The 23064-nt window shown below is 38.5% G+C and overlaps 3 non-coding genes across 3 annotated transcripts; all 3 read right to left on the reverse strand.

Annotated features, from left to right (window-relative positions):
• Positions 1-7600: 7600 nt before the first annotated feature.
• LOC122037709 lies at positions 7601-7798 on the reverse strand. The gene has a single exon (XR_006127722.1). It is a non-coding gene; the product is annotated as a U2 spliceosomal RNA (small nuclear RNA).
• Positions 7799-10558: 2760 nt separating this feature from the next.
• On the reverse strand, positions 10559-10755 carry LOC122037713. The gene has a single exon (XR_006127726.1). It is a non-coding gene; the product is annotated as a U2 spliceosomal RNA (small nuclear RNA).
• Positions 10756-17468: 6713 nt separating this feature from the next.
• Positions 17469-17666, reverse strand: LOC122037685. Its single transcript, XR_006127699.1, has one exon. It is a non-coding gene; the product is annotated as a U2 spliceosomal RNA (small nuclear RNA).
• Between the last annotated feature and the right edge of the window lie 5398 nt (positions 17667-23064).

Genomic DNA, 23064 nt, shown 5'->3' on the forward strand with positions numbered 1-23064 from the left:
GGACGATTAATCTAAGAACACTGTGTACCAACAGGTCAAGGTTGACCGGATGTTGGTTTGAGAGGCTTGGAACTTGGTTTTGGGCAAAAACCAAGTGTTGGATCGATCCAGGAGCTGGATCGATCAGTGGATCGATCTAGGCTTCTCCTAAGCGAACAGAGAGCCTCTGGATCGATCCGTGGATCGATCCAGATGTTCCAATCGATCAGTGGATCGATTGGGACGCTGCTGCTTTGCGCGATAAGCGCTGGATCGATCCGTGGATCGATCCAGGCATTTTTCCAGAGCACAGAGGCACTCTGGATCGATCCGTGGATCGATCCAAAGCCTCCCCGATCGATTGGGAATATTCGAATCGATCGGGATCCGACCGTTGGCGTCGATAAAGGCCGCAGGCGTTCATTTCCTTCGGCATCTCTTCTCTGATTCACTCCAGATTTCTCGCCAGCTCCTCCACAGCACTCACAAAGCTCAGATCGCCAGTTCTTGAAGGATCTTGGAAGTTTTCCAAGTCAAGAGGCGGATCAAAGCCAAGAAGAGAAGCTAGGGTTAGGGTTTATACTCATTGTAAGCTTGTAAGCTTGTATTTCTTGTATCCTTTCCCTCTCTTCTTGTATTGAGTCTTGTAGGGCTTCTCCGCCCTTGGTAGTTACCATAAAGGAGAGTTTTATTTAGTGGAGGGTGTGTGTGTTGGTGTGGATCCTTGGATTAGTCACCTCTTGTGAGGTGGATACCAAGTAAACCAACCGTGTTAGCGTTGTGTGATTGTTTCTTTGTATTTCCGCTGCACATCTTTGAAGGAACAAGCAACGCCGAGCAACGAGCGAACGCGACGAGCTATTCACCCCCCCTCTAGCTACTTTTGGTCCTAACAAGTGGTATCAGAGCGAGGCCGCTCTTCACCGGAATCATCGCCGGAAGGGTCAAGCATAACAAGAAGAGCTAGAGGGTGAAGAAGTTGAAGCAAAGTTGTCAAAGTCAAAGAAATTCAAAAGCTCAACTTCTACAATGGAATTCCGAGATGGGCTCGGATTCGACACGAGGGTGGCTCCTCCATACACTTCCACGAGCTTCGATTCTTGGAAATCAAGAATCGAAAATTTTCTTATGATGGAGATAGAGCAATGGTTTGCTCTTATGGAAGGCTTCAAGACTCCAACAAACTCAAAGGGCAAAGTTCTCAAGAGGAGCAAGTGGAGCCAAGAGCAAGTCCAAAAGTGCGAGGCCAATGACAAAGTGACCAAGCTTTTGGTCAATTTATTGCCAAGCACCATCCTTTGCAAAATTGGAGAATTTGAAGATGCAAAGGAACTATGGAGCAAATTGGCCAAGCTTCATGAAGAGATCCCCTCCACTGTACAAGATCATGAAGAATCCGGAGAGGGTGACTCTTTGGAGCAAGATCAAGAGGAGGACTCCAAGGTTGAGAGATGCTCAACCTCCGAAGAAGAAGAAATCCAAGAAGCTTCATCCTCAAGGGAATGCAACGAAGGGAACAAGGAGGGAGCATACTCCTTGTTTCATATTCAAGATGATGAAGCCTCCACCTCTAGGATTGAGGGGGAGCAATCCTTGGTGACGCCGGATCAAGAAGAAGGAGAAGCTTCTACATCCGGGTCAAGAGATGAAGAGATTGAAGAAGCTTCTACCTCCACGAGTCAAGAAAAATCAAATGGAGGAGAATCAAGATCGGATCAAGAGGAAGCTTCTACCTCCGGATCCAAAGGGAAAGATGCCACCCCTACAAGCAAAGGTATAAATATTTCAATTAAAAATAAAAATCATATTATATGCTTTGAGTGTAGGGAACATGGGCACTACAAGAGCAAGTGCCCTAAATTGGCCAAGAAGAAGGGCCAAGTGGCACAAAAGGGCAAGGCGAAGCCCAAGGAGATCATCCCCGGAATAAAAAGGAGCAAGGAGCACATTGTGTGCTTTTCTTGCAACCAAAAAGGGCATTACCGAAGTCAATGCCCCAAGGGGAAGAAGATGGTCAAGGCTCAAGGAGGCATTCGTCAAGGGGGAGCCTCCAAGGTAAAGAAGAAGGTAACATTTATTGAGCCTACCCCTTTACATTATGGTAAAAAGCATGATAGTTCTAACTTATATCATTTTAATGCTATTTACCATGAAAATAGAAAGCATGATAGCGTTAAAGAAAAACATATAGCTTTTCATGCTAAAACTACTACACCTAAGGCTAGGAATGTAAGTAAAAGTCTAGGCAAGAACTCTAAGGATTGTATCTACAAGCCTAGGCACAAAAATGCTCATGAACTTAATGGAAAACCAAAAACTAAGGACTTAGTGATGGAAAATCAAGTCTTGAGGTCAAGACTTGATAAAATAGAAAAGACCCTAAAAAGGATGGAAAATATCCTATTAGGGCAAAATGAGCATAACCTAGGTTTAGGGGTACAAAAGCCATCAAATGGCCATAGAGGTTTGGGATACAAACCAAAGGCTAAGAAGGATGTGCCCTCTTACCATAGAGTTCCATATAGTTATGGAACAAACCCTAGGTCTAGTGGTCAAGCCAAAAATACTAGGGAAGTCATCCCTAAGAGTATTTTTGCAATAAATGTGACTAAGACTTCTAAGAAGTCTAAGAAAGTCACAAACAAGGTCACAAGGGAGGTTATCCCTAGAGTTGACCTAGAAAATGTGACCAAGGCTTCTAAGAAGCCCAACAAGGTCACTAGGAAGGTATCTAGGGAAGTTATCCCTAGTGAGTACCTAGAGCATCCAAGGAGCACCAATAGGTGTTGGGTTCCTAGGAGCATCTTCTCTACCCCATAGATGGGTTAGAGAGTGTCAACTCCGATTAGAAGGGTAGTTAACCCAACTTTGAGGAAATTGACACTCAAGGAGCATTTTCAAGGTTTTAGTTAACCTTTGAAAATGAAATGGACCTATTGATTACTCCTTGAAAGAGTAAAATGTGTCTAATGGTGAAAATTTGATTTTATCTTAAAATGGCACAAATTGGGAAAACCTTGAGAAATACCAAGTTGGGATTTTGGTATTCTCTTGGAAATTTAAGGCAATCCGGGCCTTGATTTATGTAATCACTCTTGAGAAAAAATGGATATTGCCAACATTTGAGGACATGTTTATTTTCAATTGGCATACATTAAATCAAGGAAATTAGAAATGCCAATTTAGGCTTTGGCATTCTCTTGTAGCACTTTAGGGCAATCTAGGTTTAAGTTGTAAGTTTAGCTAAGACTTTAAGGATACTTAGATAGTTAATCTAGGTATATTTTATTTATGCTAAATCTTGCCATGATTGTTTGCCCATCATATGCCATGACATCATGTCTAGTTTTGCATTCATGTTTTATATGAAAAATCCAAAAATACCATGTCATGACATTCATATATCATGTAGTTATAGAATATTTTTCTTTTGAAAATTATTTTACTTTGATGTATGCCATAACATAATCATGCATTAAGTTTAATTCCTTGTAATTAAGGACAAATGGCATTTAACAACACTTATTAACAAGTGACATCCTAGGTGGATGTCTAATATCTCTAAAATGCCTAGATAGATATGCATGATCCCTAGAATAGGGCAAAACTAAAATCTCACATCTCACAAGGACTATAAGGTGACTTGTATGTGTTTTAGTGCACATTAGATACAAGTGAGATGTTAGAAAGATGAACAAAACTCAAGATGTTGATTTAGTGCATTCCTTTGAGTTTTAGGTTCATCAAAACACATAGTTATGTGTTTTCCCATCATTGGGAAAGCTAATGTATAAGTCATGTGCATTAAGCCCAAGGAACATGATGGGATATTGGTTTTAAAAATGTTTTTAAAATGTTTTTGGAAAACCTTGGTGAAGGCTATCTTTTGATAGTAATCACCATTGAATAGTTAGACACAAACTTGAAGAAAAACACTAAAGTTTTTGTAAGTTTTCAAGTTTGTGTCAATATTTGAAAATATGAAGTATTTTCATAGAAAACTATTTTTCTTTGATAGTATATGCCCTAAATAATGTCTACACGAAATTTCATGATTTTTGGATTTTTGTAGAATTTTCTAGGGGTTTCTGAAGTTGACTGAAATGGAATTTCAGCAACTATCAGAGCTCCGATCGATCCATGGATTGATTGGAGTGCCCGAATCGATCCGTGGATCGATTCAGAAGGCAAGTCTCCCGCGAGCAGAAGCTCGCTGGATCGATCAGCCGATCGATCCAGGTAGTCTGAATCGATCAGTGGATCGATTCAGAAAGGTTCAATCGATTGGAACCCAACTCCAATCGATCCAAGTTGCTGATTTTGGCTGGGAAGGCTTGATTTCAGCATCTCTGAACCTCTTTGAGTCTAGGTAACCATTCCAAACCCCTAAAATACATTTGTATACATTCAAAGGGTGTTTTCATGTGAAAACAAGGATGAATTGGTTAAGGAAGGCTTCATTGAAGTTTAGGTTGAGGTTTGTTTCAAATTTTGAGTATTTGAACCTCAAAACTTCTAAATTTGGGTTTCCTAAAGGTTTAGGGATTCCAAGTCATTGTTGGTGCAATGAAAGAAGTCACCACCATGTCTTTAGGGGGAGGGACTCTTTAAAGACATGAAAAATTACTTTTCATGAACCTTGGAAGGTGGTTAACCTTCTTTAAAGAAAATGCTCATGTATGAGCTTTTGAACTTAAAATGGGGAGTGGATATCCTCATTATTTCAAGTGGGAACTCAAGTGGTTAGATAATGCTCAAGGTTGGGTATTTGTCTACATTGAGGGAGAAGTTAAGGATAAATGAAGGGTATGGGACCTTCATTATCGTGTTGATCACAACGAGTGATGTTGTGAACAATGATGAGTAACTCTTCAGGGGGAGAGTCGTCAACAAATGAATTTGTTGATGTGTACCCAAAATTGGGGCATGGGTTGATGTGTGCCCAAAGATGGGTTGATGTGTGCCAATAGGGGGAGAATGAAAGGACCTATGAATGGGTGTAAGTTAGGCTTTCATTACCTAGAGGGAGTGTGCCCTCGTAGGGGGAGAATGAAGAGCTTAATTTATATGTTCATTACCTAGTGGCATGAAGATTGAGGCTATAGGATTAGCCTAACTTACATGTGGTATTGTAAGTGTTATTGCGGTATTGTCAAACATCAAAAAGGGGGAGATTGTTGGTGCAACATCCCTCAGGTCAAGGTTGACCTGGGTGACCAAGCTGAGTCTTGGTTTGAGTTTAGATGTTTGACAATAAGAAATTGATTGAAGAAGAGTCAAGTATGTCAAGGTTGACCGGATACTTGACAGGGAAGTCCTGGTGAGTGAAGCCAGGCAGAAGGAAAACCCTAGTGAGTGAAGCTAGGTGAAAGTCCTAGTGAGTGAAGCTAGGTGAAAGTCCTGGTGAGTGAAACCAGGTGAAAACCCTAGTGAGTGAAGCTAGGTGAAAGTCCTGGTGAGTGAAACCAGGTGAAAACCCTAGTGAGTGAAGCTAGGTGAAAGTCCTGGTGAGTGAAGCCAGGCAGAAGGAAAACCCTAGTGAGTGAAGCTAGGTGAAAGTCCTGGTGAGTGAAGCCAGGTGAAAGCCCTAGTGAGTGAAGCTAGGCAGATGGAAAACCCTAGTGAGTGAAGCTAGGTGAAAGTCCTGGTGAGTGAAGCCAGGCAAGGGAAAATCCAGATGGATCAAGGATGATCGGACATCTGGTGTTGGGAAGTCCAAGTAGGTCAAAGGATTGACTGGATACTTGGCACGAGGAAATCTAGATAGGTCAAGGTTGACCGGACATCTGATGGAAGTCCAAGTAGGTCAAGGGAGTAACCGGATACTTGGCATGAATAGAAAAGTCTAAGTGGGTCAAAGGGATTGACCACACTTGGTGGGAAGTCCTAGCAGGTCAAAGGAGTGACCAGATGCTAGGCATGATGTACCAACAGGTCAAGGTTGACCGGATGTTGGTTTGAGAGGCTTGGAACTTGGTTTTGGGCAAAAACCAAGTGTTGGATCGATCAGTGGATCGATCCAGGAGCTGGATCGATCAGTGGATCGATCCAGATGTCTCAATCGATCAGTGGATCGATTGGGACGCTGCTGCTTTGCGCGATAAGCGCTGGATCGATCCGTGGATCGATCCAGGCATTTTTCCAGAGCACAGAGGCGCTCTGGATCGATCCGTGGATCGATCCAAAGCCTCCCCGATCGATTGGGAATATTCGAATCGATCGGGATCCGACCGTTGGCGTCGATAAAGGCCGCAGGCGTTCATTTCCTTCGGCATCTCTTCTCCGATTCACTCCAGATTTCTCGCCAGCTCCTCCACAGCACTCACAAAGCTCAGATCGCCAGTTCTTGAAGGATCTTGGAAGTTTTCCAAGTCAAGAGGCGGATCAAAGCCAAGAAGAGAAGCTAGGGTTAGGGTTTATACTCATTGTAAGCTTGTAAGCTTGTATTTCTTGTATCCTTTCCCTCTCTTCTTGTATTGAGTCTTGTAGGGCTTCTCCGCCCTTGGTAGTTACCATAAAGGAGAGTTTTATTTAGTGGAGGGTGTGTGTGTTGGTGTGGATCCTTGGATTAGTCACCTCTTGTGAGGTGGATACCAAGTAAACCAACCGTGTTAGCGTTGTGTGATTGTTTCTTTGTATTTCCACTGCACATCTTTGAAGGAACAAGCAACACCGAGCAACGAGCGAACGCGACGAGCTATTCACCCCCCCCCCCTCTAGCTACTTTTGGTCCTAACACACTGGATTGATGGACCGGTGGAAAATGTTTATGGTTGGATTGACCATCCCAGGATTAGTTAGTGAAAGTTGAATTCTTGATACCGATTCAATTGAGAACTTGATAACATTTAAACAAACCATCCTCAAGCCTAACTTGAATTAAACTCTACCCCACGATGTAGCCAAATTGGTATTCGGATGATACAAGTGTTTTACCTGTTTTATTCCCTACAGATTAATTAAATGTCCTCCCTATTATAGAAAGTTGTTTGGTACGTGATTTATCTTTCTTGGGCGGAGTAAAATCATTTTTTCATACCAAATTAAAAAAAAAAAAAACCACACTAATTAAGTTATTTCGATTAAATTGAATAACCTAATAAAATTTTAATTAAATTATTTCAAAATTTCATCTAAGAAAACATCAATTTATTCAATTCTAATTTTAAAATTTCTTATTCATTAAATGAAAAATAATAATTTAATCAATAAAAAAATTCAATTATTTTTATGTGTTTTGTATTTATTTTTAAATATATAAAATTTTAAGATTTAATTTCTTGCACTATAATTAATAATTTTAAAAAAATTTAATTTATCTTGGTCGGGTGCGTCGAACCCCTACAATAGTGCAACACAGGGATGCCATGACTTTACAGATGTACATCGGTGCCAAACTTGAAAAAAATACTAAAACTAAAAAAATAAATATTAATATAAAAATAAAAAAATTGAAAGAAAAAGAAACAAATCTATACAAAAAAAACAACTCCAATGAAAAAAGTTTTTGGATGGGAATGAATCGAAAAAGGGAAAGAGTTTTTTGTAAAAAAAAAAAATCAAATCTGAAACTTTGGTTCTTCCCGGAATTAAGATTTCCTTTTGATACATATAAGGCATATAAGATTAAACCGTCGCCCTACAATAGTGCAACACAGGGATGCCACGCGAAGGATCCAATAGCAAGCTACTATAATAATCCCTCCCCAAAATAAAAATTAATTTAATATCATAGTGAACCAATGGTCCACGTATCAGATATTAAACTGATAAGAACAGATACTACACTTGATCTTAGCCAAAAGGCCGAGAAAGGTATGAATGAGAAAGTGCCATAGCCTCTTCTTTTATAGCACTAGTTCCACTCCGTCAATCAAAAACAAACGATATGGGACTAAATTCTAAACCCTAAACTCTAAACTCCACCTAGTATAAAAGGTCATTACAGTTTTTTTTGTTTGTAAATAGAGGCGAGAGTACAACTCCACCTGGTATAAATGGCCATTAGAGTTTTTTTTTAAGAAGAGGCGAGAGTGCACTGCAAACCGTGATCTTTCTCACATCTCCTTCTCCTTGGCCACGGAAAAGAAAGGAGAGTCTTGTTGCTTGTGATTTTGTTCTGGAGGCAGTTAAGGTTTGTTGCTTCGCCGCTGCAGCTGCGTCGACAAGCAGGACATCTCCTCCGTCGATCAACGTCTCTGCGCCTCGCTCCGTCGTAAGTTGATCAAATTCTTTGCCTAAGGTGTCTGTAGGTTTGATCCCCCGATTCGCTCGGCTCGTCACTAGTCGACTTCAGATGTCGATCCTATAGGAAATGGGAACGTAGGAGCATGCCCACGTTCCCCACTACAATTAATGGAAAAGTCCATTATATCAATGAGTTTTTTCCTTTATAAGGGGTGCGTCCAAGGATCATGGCGGATGATTCACAGTGTAGAGAAAGAGACAACGAGAGAGTGAGAAGAATATCTGAGACGGTGAGATTTGGTTCGTGGAATTGTGGAGAGCTTTCCAATCCTATGATTGCTCTTCCGGCAGCAAGTCCAATCGTCATCGACTGTAGATCTGTGGGAGATTGTTGTAAGTGTTTACCATTTTAATTCGTTTTGATTCGTGCATTTAGAGTATCAACAATGGTATCATATCACATAGTTAGTTATAAATGCATGACAAATCTCCTGCTTAAAATTTCTACCCCTTCCTTTTGCTCTCTTTTCCTACCGCTCTGATCGATTTTGTTGCCTGCTGCCAACACATGGAAAGATAGCGTCCATGTCGTAAACTTTCCCAATTGCCGACGTCTTAGGCCTTGAGGAACACCCACAAAGTTTGCTTTGATATTGGTCGGTGGTTGTGCTCATGGCCGCCACTCGCAGAGGCTTTGCGTCATTAGTGTCGAAGGGCTATCGCCAAAGACTTCGCCTGGTTTCTGGTCACTAACATTTTTTTTTTGCATGTTTTAGTGTGTGCGAGATCAAAGGAAAACTTTTTCTCATAGTAAAAAGTCTTATTCCAATCAATAACCAAGTAACCATTGCCAGCATGCCCTCTTTTCAATTTTCAAACATAATCAATCGTATTGTCAAATATTTTGAGGAGGAAGTCTCAATTCATGCATCTTACTCTTGAGGTTTTGGTGGTTCTCATTTGTTATGCTGAGTTCATCCTATTGAACTCGTTTTGTTTCTTTTATATCTACTTGCAATAGCCTGGAGGGATGAGATGTGGAATGTCAATCTTAGTTTGGCCTTTATGCTTCCTTCTCCCATTGCAAAATATATTAAAGAACTTTGTTGCCTACTTTCCCAACTCTGTTGCATCCAGGTATGAAAGCGCCTTAACATGTTAGTTAATATAACCCACAAGCTAATCACCCCTCGAGTTATTCTCCTATAGTTTGGGCCCTCCATAGACCGTAGGGTTAGGGTTTTCCCATGGTCTTTCAGTTGGCATGTTCTTTCAGTGTGACCGAACAATTTACTTGTCAGTTTGACTGAGCGAGACTATTTATCCAAAGCATTGGTCTGGAGTTGGTTCAAGATCATCGAGATGATATCAACATTGTGCTCTCGGTATATATCCCAAGCGTGCCCTATCATTGTGCCCTCGTTGCATATCCCAAGCATGCCAGATAAGGCGGTAAATGAACCAATGGTTCAAAAATAAGTTTGGTGTTCAATTTAATATGAAATTATTTATGTGTGTTCAATACAACACTATTTTAATTAATTGGACATGCTTCAAAAATTTATGAATAAATTTGAACAAGTATATTGGTGAATAATGATCATCAATAACTTGTTTATAAACATGTTAAATAAAATAAAATAATTAAATTTAATAAATAATTGAATAAGTTTCAAACAATAAATAAGGTTGTTCTTGTGTAATAGTACCATGATAGGACACTTTTAGTTTCCCAAATATTTAAGGATCGAGTTTAAATCTCGGTGAATTAACGGATGAATTTTCCCTAATGGACTATTGATCTAAGAACATTGGATTGATGGACCGGTGGAAAATTTTTATGGCTGGATTGACCATCCCAGGATTAGTCAGCGAAAGTTGAGTACTTGATACCAATTCAATTGAGAACTTGATAACATTTAAACGAACCAACCTCAAGCCAAACTTGAACCAAACTCTACCCCCACGGTGTAGCCAAATTGGTATTCGAGTGATACAGGTGTTTTACATGTTTTATTCCCTAAGGATTAAATGTCCTCTCTATTAGAAAGTTGTTTGGTATGTGTTTTATCTTTCTTGGGCGGCGTAAAATCCTTTTTTCTTACCAAATTAAAAAAATAAACCACACTAATTATGTTATTTCAATTCAATTGAATAACTTAATAAATTTAAAATTTTAATTAAAGTATTTCAAAATTTCATCTAAGAAAACATCAATTTATTCAATTCTATTATTCAATTCTAATTTTAAAATTTCTTATTCATTAAATTCAATTATTTTATGTGTTTTGTATTTATTTTTAAATATATAAAATTTTAAGATTTAATTTCATATATTGTAATTAATAATTTAAAAATAAACTTAATTTAATATAACATTTTAATTTAACTTGGTCGGTGCGCCAAACCCCTACAATAGTGCAACATAGGGATGACACGCAAACGATCCAATAGCAAGCTACTGTAATGATCCCTCCCGAAAGAAAAATTAATTTAATATCATAGTGAACCAATGGTCCACGTATCAAATATTAAACTGATAAGAACATATACTACACTTGATCTTAGCCAAAAGACCGAGAAAGGTATGAATAAGAAAATGTCATAGCCTCTTCTTTTATAGCACTAGTTCCACTCCGTCAATCAAAAACAAAAGATATGGGACTAAATTCTAAACCCTAACATGTAAACTCCATCTAGTATAAAAGGTAATTGCAGTTTTTTTTTTTGTTTGTAAATAGAGGCGAGAGTACAACTCCACCTGGTCTAAATGACCATTAGAGTTTTTTTGTCAGTTGAGGCGAGAGTACACTACAAACCGTGATCTTTCTCCTGTCTCCTTCTCCTTGGCCGCGGAAAAGAAAGGAGAGTCTTGTTGCTTGCGATTTTGTTCTGGAGCTAGTAAAGGTTTGTTGCTTCGCCGTTGCAGCTGCATCGACGAGCAGGGCCTCTCGTCTGTCGGTCACCCTCTCTCCATCTCACTCCCTCGTAAGCTGTTCAAATTTTTCACCGAAGCTGTCTGTGGGTCTGTGGGTTCCCCATTACTCTTAACGGAAAAGCCCATCATATCCTTGGGTTATTTCCCTTTATAAGGGGAGCGTCCAAGGATCATGGGAGACGATTCACGGTGTAGAGAAAGAGACAACGAGAGAGTGAGCAGAACATCTGAGATGGTGGGATTTGGTTCGTGGAATTGTGGAGAGCTTTCCAATCCTATGATTGCTCTTCTGACCGCAAATCCAATCTTCGTGTAACGACCACCCTTCTTACTACTACTACTACTCTCTAAGAGTGACCGTTACTTATCTACTACTCTACTTAACCGGTTTATTAAAAATCACATGGAAAACCCTACCGAAAAATTTCGGCAGAATCTCCCCTATACCGGTGACCATTTTCCATAATACAAGCATAATATACTCAGCCACAGGCGGCTGGGAATATATTTCAATCAACCACGCAGTTTAATAAGAAATGAAAACTAACCACAACCACGCAGTTTAATATTTCAAATCATGCAGATAATGAAAAACCGAAAACATAACCTCTTACTACATAATTCTCTTATCAACTTAATAAGAAATTAAACTAAACAAATTCTTAAACTAAATGAGTTCTTTAGCTAAGTCCCAAGGACCTCCATAGTCCACACATCACACACTCCTCTTGCATCTCCTTGTCGCCTTCCTTCACTGTATCTTTTCTTTCCTTTTATCTGCAGTAGGAGGAAATGCAGTCTATAAGCATAAAGCTTAGTGAGCGCTATCTACTCACAAAAACTCGATATGCATGTATATATATAAAAACATGCTAAAACTGAATGCTAACATATAAAACTACTCATGCTCATATATAGCAAAGGAAATCATGCTAACTGAAATGCTAATCATTGTATAGCTAGATATGCTCATAAACCAATAAGAGAAGCATACTAAACATGTAAAGCTACTAACCATGTAAAGCTAGTAAACATGTAAAACTACTAAACATGTAAAGCTAAACATGCTCATAAGAATAAAACTATAACAGCATGCTGAAAGCAAATAAAACTAAACATGCTGAATAATCTAATAGCAAGAAACAAATAAAACTACTACTGAATGCTTCAAACAACAAGAACTAAACTTTCTAATTCTAGACAGATTTGAAGCTCGTTTCATTTGTTTCAAAACTTATACTTTAATACTTCAAAATAATAATAAACTTCTTTTGGGCCCGGCATTGTACCACTTAGCGCAAATTCCTAATAAGAATCGAGGTAGCTAATCCCGAAACTACTAAGATACTTCTAGGCCTTGTGCCTAGGGGCATCTTGGAGCCCATCCCTTGGACCTTGTGTCCGGTACATGCCCTTTAAAAGTAAAATACTTTCTTTTTAACTATAACTTCTTTATACTTGCCCTTACTTGGCATTTAAGCAAACACCTTGTGTGCGCTTTTGATATTCAATCTTCTGGAATTGAAATCAAGTCTAAACCTTAGTCTTTCTTGCTTATAGTTCTTAAAGATAGAAACTCATGCTTATGTAATAGCAAAGAAACTAATAATTGCATGCTCAAGATATACTATCTGTAATTAAACAGAAACAAACTGCTTTCTGAAAATTAGAGGTTGTTTGTGCTTAATAACTAGCAATGAAAACTTCATTCTTGCTGGAATAACAAATAGGAAATCTCATGCTTACTGGAATAACTTCATACTTCAAAAGAAATCCGAAACTCGACACAAATTGTTCATGCTTGTTAAAATGCAAGGTACCCAAAACTAAAATACTGATGTGAAGGACTATTCTTGCTCCTTAAGTGCAAAGACAAGAAAGCTGTAATGCTAAACTCATTCTAACTAAATAAAGATTATTCTTGCCCTTAAAACAGCAACAAAAGATCTATCCAAATATACTAAGGTACCAAGTTGTGCATGCTCATTAAGGAAACTACACTACTGTTCATGCTCAATTAATAGCAAGGAAGAAAAATCAAGAAAATCAACACTGCAAGCTAAAGGCCGGCTGCCCATTCTCATGCAGTAGCAAAGAAAGGAATTTAAAGATATCAATGTTGCAAACTAAAGGGTCGGCTGCTCATGTTCAACTAGTAGAAACCGAAACCACATGTTAAACCTAAACAACTTATTCATTTATCTCAGATTTCAACAAAACTAAATCTGCACTTATAAAGGCTGTTCATGTTCGGAATTTACAACAAGATTTCAAAACTGAACTTCCAAATCAAGGTTACTCAAGCCTAATGCATGGCACAAACCCAAATCCGTACCAATCCGATTTGCACAACAAGGTCACAAACCCGAATTGCACAGCAAACCTTAACCATCAAACTTCACAGATTAACTCGAAATCAGGAATAAGCTAAATCCAAAAATCTAATCCAAACAAAAACCCCTTCATCTTCCTTAACCCCTCACGGTAGAAAACCAAAATCCCTAAACATGCTTCACAGTAAAACTCGAACCAACAAGGAAACACCAAACGAATCGGAACTACTCCTACTGCAGGTGAGAAGCAACTCACCTTAGGCTTTTCTTGGACTTACTGGCGGAGAAGAAAGCTTCCAATGCTTCTAGGGCTTGCGGAGGATCTCGCAAACTCGCCCTCTTCCTCGTGCCTACTGTTCCTTCTTGACGAGAGGAGCTCGAATCCGAGAAGAGCTCGTGGAGAAGTCCCCTTTGGCCGGCCGCTGAAGAGAAAACCTTAATCTCTTCTCGGCTTCGTTTTAGCCCGAGCCCGCCGTCGCACACGCAGAAGAGGAAGAAGGAAACAGGATTTTAGGTCACGGGAAAAATAAATCCCTAAGTTCTCTCTTATAACTCAATATTCGGTTCACTTCTTTAAATAATTTTACTATCTATTCTTAAACAAAACTGCCCGCAGCACACTTGGTTAGCCAGATTTTAACCAAGTCAGAGATCTTGGCTTCGATTCCTCAGCCGCGCACTTTTATTTCCAATTTTTTTACTGTTCTTAACTATTATTTAAATATATATCGCTCCTTATATGATTAACAAATCGAGCGCAGCTCGGTTGGTTGGGCCGATTTTGCTTGGGTCCGGGGTGCTGGGTTCGAAACCCAGCTTCTACAACCCTTTTTTTTATATTTTAGTTTATTTTTAAAACTTATTCTCCTTGGTAAAATACCAAACGAACTTCAAAATTTGCATAAAAATACTCTAAAAATTTCTAAAAATCTCTAGAATTTTCTATAGCATTTCTAAATATTTTTGAATTATTTTTGGGGCTCAAAATGAGGAAATTTGGGTCGTTACACTTCGCCGATTGTAGATCTGCGGGAGATCGTTGTAAGTGTTTACCATTTTAATTTGTTTTGATTCATGCATTTAGAGTATCAACAATGGTATCAGAGCACATAGTTAGTTATAAATGCATGACAAATCTCCTGCTTAAAATTGCTACCCCTTCCTTTCGCTCTTGTTTGCTGCCGCTCCGATCGATTTTGTTGCCCGCTGCCAACACATGGAAAGATAGCGTCCATGTCACGAACTTCGCCAATTGCCGACGTCGTAGGCCTTGAGGGACACCCACGGAGTTTGTCTCCGATTTGGCCGGTGGCTTGGCTCATGGCCGCCACTCGCTGAGGCTTTCCGTCATTAACATCAGAGGGCTATCGCCAAAGACTTCCCCTGATTTCTGGGCACTAACATTTTTTTTTACTTGTTTTTGTGTTTGCGAGATCAAAGGAAAACTTTTTCTCATAGTAAAAATTCTTATTCCAATCAATAACCAAGTCACCATTGCCAGCATGCCCTCTTTTCAATTTTCAGACATGATCAATCGTATTATCAAATATTTTGAGGAGGAAGTCTCAATTCATGCATCTTACTCCGGTAAAAAGGGGTACTCTTTTCTATTTTATTTATCAAGAATATTGAAAAACAAAAGTGGACAAGTATCTCTTAAATTCAAATAGTAAAGTAAATATAAGAATACTACCGATTGTACGAATCTAACTATTATGTTATGTCTCTCTCTTATCAATCGGCACTAATGAAAGAAATGGAAATTCCCATATTTGTCTGATGATAAATACGAAATAAAAACAAAAGAAATAGGGATCCCGCTGGGTATTAGCTCTTGCTCCCTCTTTCTTTTTTCACGTTAAATAAATGGATAAATTTATTTAACGGATCGGATCCTAGTTCGGGACTGACGGGGCTCGAACCCGGAGCTTCCGCCTTGACAGGGCGGTGCTCTGACCAATTGAACTACAATCCCAGCGTCTACAACCCTTTTTTTTTTTTAGTTTATTTTTAAAACTTATTCTCCTTGGTAAAATACCAAATGAACTCCAAAAATTGCATAAAAATACTCTAAAAATTTCTAAAAATCTCTAGAATTTTTCTATAGTATTTCTAAATATTTTTGAATTATTTTTGGGGCTGAAAATGAGGAAATTTGGGTCGTTACACTTCGCCGATTGTAGATCTGCGGGAGATCGTTGTAAGTGTTTACCATTTTAATTTGTTTTGATTCATGCATTTAGAGTATCAACAATGGTATCAGAGCACATAGTTATTTATAAATGCATGACAAATCTCCTGCTTAAAATTGCTACCCCTTCCTTTTGCTCTTGTTTGCTGCCGCTCCGATCGATTTTGTTGCCCGCTGCCAACACATGGAAAGATAGCGTCCATGTCACGAACTTCGCCAATTGCCGACGTCGTAGGCCTTGAGGGGCACCCACGGAGTTTGTCTCCGATTTGGCCGGTGGCTTGGCTCATGGCCGCCACTCGCTGAGGCTTTCCGTCATTAACATCAGAGGGCTATCGCCAAAGACTTCCCTTGATTTCTGGGCACTAACATTTTTTTTTACTTGTTTTTGTGTTTGCGAGATCAAAGGAAAACTTTTTCTCATAGTAAAAAGTCTTATTCCAATCAATAACCAAGTCACCATTGCCAGCATGCCCTCTTTTCAATTTTCAGACATGATCAATCGTACTATCAAATATTTTGAGGAGGAAGTCTCAATTCATGCATCTTACTCTTGATGTTTTAGTGGTTCTCATTTGATATGCTGGGTTCATCCTATTGAACTCGTTTTGTTTCTTTTATATCTTCCTACAATAGCCTGGAGGGAAGAGATGTGGAAAGTCAATCTTACTTTGGCCTTTGTGCTTCCTTCTCCCATTGCAAAATATATTAAAGAACTTTGTTGCCTACTTTCCCAACTATGTTGCTTCCTGGTATGAAAGTGCCTTAACATGTTACTTAATCTAACCCGCAAGCTAATCACCCCTCGAGTTATTCTCCTATAGTTCGGGCCCTCCGTAGACTGTAGGGTTAGGGTTTTACCAAGGTCTATCATTTGGCATGTTCTTTCAGTGATCCATTTATCAATTTGACTGAGCGAGCCTATTTATCCAAAGCATTGGTCTGGAGTTGGTTCAAGATCATCGAGATGGTAACAACATTGTGCTCTCGGTACACATCCCATGTGTGCCCTATCATTGTGCCCTCGTTGCATATCCCAAGCGTGCTGGATAGGGCGGTAAATGAACCAATTGTTCAAAAATAAGATTGGTGTTCAATTTAATAAGAAATTATTTTTGTTCGTTCAATACAACACAATTTCAATACCTTACGAATAAATTTGAACAAGTATGTTGGTGAATAATGATCATCAATAACTTTTTTATAAACATGTTAAATAAATAAAATAAAATAAAATAATTAAATTTAATAAATAGTTGAACAAGTTTCAAACAATAAATAAGGTTGTTCTTATGTAATACTACCACGGTAAGGCACTTTTTTTAATTTCCTAAATATTTATGGATTGAGTTTAAATCTCGATGAATTAACGAATGAATTTTCTCTAATGGGCGATTGATCTAAGAACACTGGATTGATGGACCAGTGGAAAATTTTTATGGTTGGATTGACCATCCCAGGATTAGTAAGTTGAATACTTGAATTTTCTTTTCTCTATTAGAAATTTGTTTGGTACGTGATTTAACTTTTTTCGGTGGAGTAAAATCATTTTTTCTTACCAAATTAAAAAAATCACACTAATTAAGTTATTTCGATTAAATTGAAGGACCTAATTAAATTATTTTAAAATTTAATCTAAGAAAACATCAATTTATTCAATTCTAATTTTAAAATTTCTTATTCATTAACTGAACATTAATAATTAATTCAGTAAAAAAATTCAATTATTTTTGTGTTTTGTATTTATTTTTAAATATATAAAATTTTAAGATTTAATTTCTTGCACTATAATTAATAATTTTAAAAAAACTTAATTTAATGTAAATTATAATTTATCTTGGTCGGGTGTGTCGAACCCCTACAATAGTGCAACACAGGGATGACACGCGAAGGATCCAATAGCAAGCTACTGTAATGATCTCTCCCCAAAATAAAAATTAATTTAATATCAAAGTGAACCAATGGTCCACGTATCAGATATTAAACTGATAAGAACAGATACTACACTTGATCTTAGCCAAAAGGCCGAGAAAGGTATGAATGAGAAAGTGCCATAGCCTCTTCTTTTATAGCACTAGTTCCACTCCGTCAATCAAAAACAAACGATATGGGACTAAATTCGAAACCCTAAACTCTAAACTCCACCTAGTATAAAAGGTCATTACAGTTTTTTTTGTTTGTAAATAGAGGCGAGAGTACAACTCCACCTGGTATAAATGGCCATTAGAGTTTTTTTTTTTAAGAAGAGGCGAGAGGACACTACAAACCGTGATCTTTCTCACGTCTCCTTCTCCTTGGCCGTGGAAAAGAAAGGAGAGTCTTGTTGCTCACGTATCATAACCCGCTCTGATACCAATAAATTGGTATCAGATAAATCTCGAAATCCGTAACACAAAAATCAAACAAGTATCGCCAACCTGGCGCTCTGATACCAAATAAATTGGTATCAGGTTATCCCAAATATCCAAAATACGAAAACAAAGATTGTAAACTGTGCTCTGATACCACTAAATTGTCACACCCTAGAGGAGTCCCTGACCGAAGAAATTTCGGCATCATCTCCCCTGTACGGCGGGCAATCTGAAACTTTTCTACAAGCACAATATACCTCAGCCACATGCGGCTGGAATAATAACAAAAATAAAACAATCACCACGCAGTTTATATAACAAGTAAACAGAACAATAATATTTTGACTCGAAAACAACCCTACTCAACTACACTCGTAAAGCTCAAAACCGGTGATAAAACCAACTTACCTCTTCTGCCATCTAGGCAGACATGTAGTAAAAGCAAATCCCAATAAAAGTCGTCATAAGTAACAATCCATACAAGATCCAAAGTATCCAAAACATAACAAGTTCAAAACACGGTGTAGTAAAGAAGAAAACCAAAAGATCTAAAAGGCCCTCGTGGTCTGCAAGGGACTAGCAACTGGAACTCTCTCCTGACAGCATCAACCTGAAAAATAACAACAATGGAGGCGGGGTGAGTTCAACGCTCAGCAGGTACAACTGATATGCAAAGTAAGGAAATAACACTTAGCACTAATCATGCGTACAATCTCCTGATAAAATAAAGGTAAATGCAAACCGAAGTAAAACAGGAGAGAAACTGTACTAACCAGGACCTGGGTATCAGGACAAACAGTCCGAGTGGTATAGAAATCCTGTATGCATGTCAAACATAGGTATCCAAACAATATGCAGCATATAAATGCAGCAAACACAAATACAAGCAATAAATGCATCATGCATATGATGCCCATGTCATGGTCATCGTGACGCCAGTCAGCCAACTCACAACCAAAAGTGGGACCGAGTGGGTAGGGTTGTGACGACCGTGCACTCTGCATCACTACTCCTGATGAGTGACCGAGTGGACGGGATGCTGTCGGAGTACACACATACTCCTACCCCAAATCATAAATGGGGGAGCGCAATGCTCTCATCTCCCGGTACACGATGACGGGGAGGGGTCCCTAACGTGCTACACGTTGCGTCACACTACCCATGAGCGGACTAACGGAGCACCGAAAGAGCAAACTGACGTGCTACCACACTGCGTCACGCTATCCATAAGCGTCACAACGGAGCACCGAACAATGATGAAACTGGCGATGTGCTCGACAATAATGGAGCAATCTATCACACAGCATGCAATCATGCGAATGGTGCATGACACTAAGCATGGTAATATACTAAACCAATCTCTGGACATATAATGATGTGCACCTTAGTGAATAAATCAGATCAAAGTACACTGATCAAATAAGGTATCAAACCTAGCTCCTGAACATGGTGAAGCATGGTTATATCACTACCCCTATGAGCATGTGTAATTAGGTACATAACGACACGAAATGCAAAACAAACAATCAATCAAGCAGGTACAGGTAATCGGGTAGTGATTAACCGAAACAAATGAGGAACATAATTAATGCAACTTGTTAATTTCACTACTATGCATATCAAAGACAATAAGTCAAAAGTACCCGCCTTCAATAAGAAAGAATCGTATCTGGTCCAAATTCGACGTCGAGATACTATCTCGAATCAGAGTCCTGTGTTATCAACAAAAGGTCTAGTTTAGCTAATTATATCATACAACAATTAGCCAAATAAATTCCAAATCCAATTAAAGAAAATTCTAAATTGGATCCAACTAATCAACACAACACAATTAACGAACCCTAATTAAATAAAATCAGTGGTTCCACTATGGTTAGTTCCTTAACCCAAATCAACACAACCATCGAACATAATTTATCTACAACAAAAATGATCATACCTAACTAATATCAAATTCAAAACATGACTATAATTGATCATGTATTATAACATAACATACCTAATTCACCCTATAACCAAATTAGGTACGTATCAATTCATACCTAAAACATGTGTCAAAATCCTACATTTTCACCTCAAACCACAGCAGGAGAAGATTCACTATTGTAGCACAGTAGGCGAAGTTGCTGCCAATAATCCTATCCGGAGCGAGGTGGAGCCGTTGCCTAGCAAGTCAACCCTTCCAAATCAGCACCAAGACAAAACAAATGTCTAATTCACAGTGTGTACATACTCAACCATGCAAGACCAAATCAAGGCTCACCTTGTGGTCTGATCACCTTACTCACTGTCGGCAACTTCACAGCAACCCGAGGCTAAGAATCCAGCGCTGGTCTTGAGGCTAGATTGGCGACTTCTTTCGCTTGGCCACAGATCAGCCCGTGGAAGGCAGTGAGGCACAAAGGGGATAGTGGCACAGAGAACCCGTGTAGGCAGATTGGTTGGTTGTCGGCGCTTGGGCACTCCTCGAAGGGGTAGCCGGCGATGGTGCTAGAGCACGAAGGTCGGCTCTGGCAGCACAGAGGAAAGAAGACCGGCCCGGCGCTAGGGCTGAGGAATGCAAAGCTGTGGCCACCGGAGAGAGATGGTGGTCGTCGGCTTCCGACTAGGGCACGCGGCTGTGGCCCAAATCTAGGGCAGAGGGCGTCGGGAAGAAGGAGTCGGCTAGGGCATAGGCCGGAGATGGCTCAGCGGAGAGGCGGCACCCGGCGGTGCTAAGTCGGACCTGGTGACCGACGGAGGTGAATCGGCCGGAAGAAAAACTTGGCTGATGGTGGCTCGGTGAATCTGGTGGCCGGCGCTCGAAGAAGAGGAGAAGCGACGCAATAGGGAGGAAGGGAGAATGGCATCGGCTGCGGAGAGGGAGAGGAAACCGCTCGGCTCCGGTTAGGGTTCGGGAGAAGATGCCGTCGGGTGAGGAGGGGATGCGGCTTGGGTGTGTGAGGGAGAGGGAAGGAATTCGGCGAGGAAGAAAATGGGAAAGAGGAAAATAAGGAAAAGGAAAAGGAAAAAGAAAATATATAAATAAATTCAACTTTTCCTCGCTTAAATGGGGTAGCCTAAATAGGCTTTTCCGGGCCCCGTTTTTATCCTTGTTAACTCGTCCATACGAGCTCCGAAAAATTCCCGAAAAATATCCAAAAATTTCGGAAAATTCCCTTATCATTATTCGCCAATTTACGGTATTTTACAGGGCAGTAAATGAACCAATGGTTCAAAATAAGTTTGGTGTTCAATTTAATATGGAATTATTTATGTGCGTTCAATACAACACAATTTTAATTAATTGGGCATGTTTCAATAACTTATGAATAAATTTGAACATGTATATTAGTGAATAATAATCATCAATAACTTTTAATAAACATGTTAAATAAATAAAATAAAATAAGTTTAAATTATTAAATTTAATAACTAATCGAATAAGTTTTAAGCAACAAATACGGTTGTTCTTGTGTAATAGTACCACAGTAGGGCACTTTTTTAGTTTCTCAAATATTTAAGGATCGTGTTTAAATCTTGGTGAATTAACGGATGAATTTTCTCTAATAGACGGTTGATCTAAGAACACTGGACTGACAGACCGGTTAAAAATTTTCATGGCTGGAGGATTTGCAAGTTGAATACTTGATACCAATTAAATTGAGAACTTGATAACATTTAAAATTTAAAATGAATAACCTAATCAAATTTAAATTTTTAATTAAATTATTTCAAAATTTCATCTAAGAAAACATCAATTTATTCAATTATAATTTTAAAATTTCTTATTTATTAACTAAAAATTAATAATTAAATCAGTAAAAAAATTTGATTATTTTTTTATGTGTTTTGTATTTATTTTAAAATATATAAAATTTTATGATTTAATTTCATGGACTATAATAAATAATTTAAAAATAAACTTAATTTAGGTGGTGTTTGGTTCTCTTCTAGGAATCGGAATGGGAATAGGTATCATAGTATTGTGGAATGTGAATGAGTGTGAGCTTGGGTATCATTCCTAAAAATAATGTTTGGTTAGTTGAATATTTTCAATCGGAATGAACTTAAATTTTCTTTTTTACCCTTAGAGGAAAATAAGAGAAAAAATTAGATGGAAAGTAAAATTGAATGTGAGAGACACATATGATGAGAGAGAAAGTATGATGGGAAAAAATGAAGAGAGAGAAAGTATGATGAGGAAAAATAAGGAGAGAGAGCTTGATAGGAGAGATTGAGAAGAGAAAAAGTATGATGAGAGAGAAAGTGTGTTGAGAGAGAAAGAGTAATTGGGAAAAATAAAGAGAGAGAAAGTGTGATGAGAGAAAGTATGATGAGAAAATGTGATGAGAGAGAATGTGTGATGGGAAAAAATGAAGAAAGGGAAAGTGTGATGAGAGAAAATGAAGAGAGAGTGTGATGGAAAAGAATGAAGAGAGAGAAAGTGGGATGAGAGAAAATATGGAGAGAGAGTATGGTAAGAGAGATTGAGGAGAGAGAAAGTATGATGAAAAAATGAAAAGAGAAAAAATAATGAGAGAGAGTGATGAGAGAGAAAATAATGAGAGAGAGTGATGAGAGAGAATACAAAGAGAAAATGGTAGAGAATGTGTGATGAGAGAGAATAAGGAGAGAGAGAGTGATGGAAGAGAATGAAGAGAGAGAAAGTGCGACTAGATAAATATGGAGAGAGAGTATGGTAAGAGAGATTCAAGAGAGAGAACGAATGATGAGAGAAAAAGTATGATGAAAAAAATGAGAGAATGGAGAGAAAATAATGAGAGAGAGTGTATGATGAGAGAGAAAATTGTAAAGAATGTGTGATGAGAGAGAATAAGAAGAGATAAAATATGTTGAAAGAAAAAATATGATGATAGAATGAGGAGAGAGAAAGTATGATGAGAGATAACAAGGAGAGAGAATGAAATGAAAGAAAAATTAAACAAATATACTAAGGGTATTTTTGTCCAAAACTTAATTCTTATTCTCATTCCATCAAAGCCTAAGGGAGGGCGTGGGTTTCATCCAGGTTTGGAAATTAATCCATTCCCTTATTTCCAAACCTCTAAACCAAACACCGCCTTAATATAAAAATTTAATTGA

Source organism: Zingiber officinale, unplaced genomic scaffold (genome assembly GCF_018446385.1).
Source record: "Zingiber officinale cultivar Zhangliang unplaced genomic scaffold, Zo_v1.1 ctg72, whole genome shotgun sequence".
Taxonomy (NCBI): Eukaryota; Viridiplantae; Streptophyta; class Magnoliopsida; order Zingiberales; family Zingiberaceae; genus Zingiber; species Zingiber officinale.